This window comes from Echinops telfairi, unplaced genomic scaffold (assembly GCF_000313985.2).
Source record: "Echinops telfairi isolate 266 unplaced genomic scaffold, ASM31398v2 ScPeMD7_20;HRSCAF=75, whole genome shotgun sequence".
NCBI classification, from domain to species: domain Eukaryota; kingdom Metazoa; phylum Chordata; class Mammalia; order Afrosoricida; family Tenrecidae; genus Echinops; species Echinops telfairi.
The window spans coordinates 14,115,790-14,118,521 of NW_022103917.1; positions in this window are offsets into that span (position 1 = coordinate 14,115,790).

The following is a 2,732-nucleotide window of genomic DNA, read 5'->3' on the forward strand; positions in this document are numbered from 1 at the left end:
ATTTTTATGATTGATGTATGTGTGTGTGTGTATATATATATATATATATATATATATATATATATATATATACACATATATACCAGTAAGTTTATATACAATATAATATATAATGCTTTCGATGCCAAAGGTAAATATTAAATTTATTAAGCTACTGATAATAAAATGCTGTGATTAGAAAACCTAAAAATATTGAGGTATTCAATTTATAACTGAGTCTTCAGAGCATAATGTTGTGGTAGGTTGAGACTATTGAAGCCTATATTCAATATATTTTAGAAAATGTGGAATATATTAACTCATTTACTGCTATGGAGCCAATTCTGACTTATAGGTTTTCTGAGAATGTAACTGTGGAGGTAGAAAGCCTCAACTTCCTAGAGAAATGTAAGATTTAAGAAAAAAATATTACTGTTGGAGGATGTAAACTACAATCTCTTTGATAAAAAATACTGTACATATTAGGTGGGATTAATACAAGATCATAAATTCTAAGAGAAAATTAAATGAAAATAAAGACATACAAACTAAAACTCTTGATAATGAAATACAGGGAGGAGATAATAAATAAAATGAGAAACACCTTTGAGCTGTGGGATGGTTTTAAGCCATTTTAATATACATGTATTAAAGTCTTTGAAGGAGAGTAGTAAAGAGAAAAATATTTTTTAAATTAATGGCTAAAAACGATAAATTTGATTAAAATAGTTAAAAAATCTCAATGTGCTCAATGAAATGCAAACATTAATGACATTTAAAAAAAACTACTCCAACGCATTTTAAATCAAATTGCTCATAGCAAATGATAAAGAAAAGTAATTTTAAGCTAGACAAAGCAAAGATACTTTACGTAAATCAGAAGCAAGGTAATACCAAATGTCTTACCTGAAATCTTGTAAGCTCTAGTCCAATAAAGCAACATCTTTATAACACTGAAAGAAGGATAAATTCAAACTCGAATTCCATAACTAGAAAAATAGGTCTCAGAAAAGAAAAAAAATAAATTTTCAGAAACAGAAATTTTGCAAGAATTCATTGTCATCATATCACTAGCAGATCTGCACTAAAATAATTTTAAAGACATTTTAGAAGATATAGTTATTGTTGAAATCGTGTGCTATCAAATAAATTCCAACTCATAGATACCCTGTATGACAGAGTAGAATGGCCCAGTAAACTTTCCTAGGCTGCGATCTTTAGGGTACAGATCACTAGGGTTCTTCTCCCAAAAAGTAGCTTGTGGGTTCATACTTTATATATTCCAAGTCATTGTTATTAATAGATGTATGCATCTGGTTTTTATAATTTTGAGTCATATCCATCAGCAAAAAGAGGTCCCCCAAACTTTACTCCATCTGCATCATATGTTTGGCACTATTTTAATAAAGCACATCTTAAGTGTCTTCGAACCTAAAGGGTTCATCTTCTGGCACTATATCTTACAATATTCCACTACTATTCAAAAGGTTTGTACTGGCGCATCACTTACAAGTGGGTGGTCTATTCCTTCTTATTTCTTTGCAGTCTGGAAGATCCACCAAAACCTGTTCATCCTCGATGATGCTGTTGACATTTAAAATACCGATGACATAGCTGCAAGCATCATTGCAACACAAAAGCCATCACATTACAACAAATTGATAGATGAATGATGGTTACAACTCAATCCAATGGAAAATCTAGCCACTGTAATAAGGTAAGAAAAAGAAATATAATACATATATATTAAGAAGAATTGGAGCAGTTGCTAATGAAGATAAAAAATTATAGATTAGTATGGATTACAAGTCAATATAAGGAATACCAAAAGTTTCACAACTAGACCAGTAGGTAACACCATAAAATTTGGATGAATAATGCATGAATACATCAATATACCATTGATAAAAAAGCTCAAAAGAAAATGTTAAAACATTTATGCTAAACTAAAAATCCAAATGATGCAAATTGGTCTTATACAGAAAAGGCAGTTTTTACAAAGAGGGTTTTATAACTTTAAACGTATCTCTTTGAATATTTTAAAATGTTCAAATCAAGAATCTCTAGTTCCATCCTAGGAGATTGAACAAAGAAGAGGGAGTTATGTGTAGAACAAACAGAAGAAATTAAATAATTAAGTGGGCAGAAATCAATGCTATTGAAAATAGAAAAACAATCGATATAAAATCAGCGAAATCAAAAATCAGTTCCTTGACAGAACAATAAAATGACTCACCAAGGGAATAAGAAAAAGGGAAGAGATCATTAATAACAAACATAAAAGGCATGACTACTGATTCTGTAGACATTAAAATGATAATAATTGGATGACATGAGCAACTCTGTGCTAACAAAATTTTTAAATCATTTTATTGGGGACTGATACAACTCATCACAATCCATACATACATCAATTGTGTCAAGCACATTTGTACATTCGTTGGCCTCATCATTCTCAAAATATTTGCTTAAACCCTTGGTATCAGCTCCTCATTCCCCTCCCTCCCTCCCTCCCAGCTCCATCCTCCCTCATGAACCCTTGATAATTTATAAATTCTTATTATTTTGTCATGTCTGACACGGTCCAACGTCTCCCATCACCCACTTTCCTATTGTACGTCCCCCAGAGAGGAGGTTATATGTAGATCCTTGTAATCAGTTCCCCCTTTCTACCCCACCTTACCTCCACCCTCCCGGTATCGCTACTCCCACCACTGGTCCTGAAGGGATCATCTGTCCTGGATCTCCTGTGT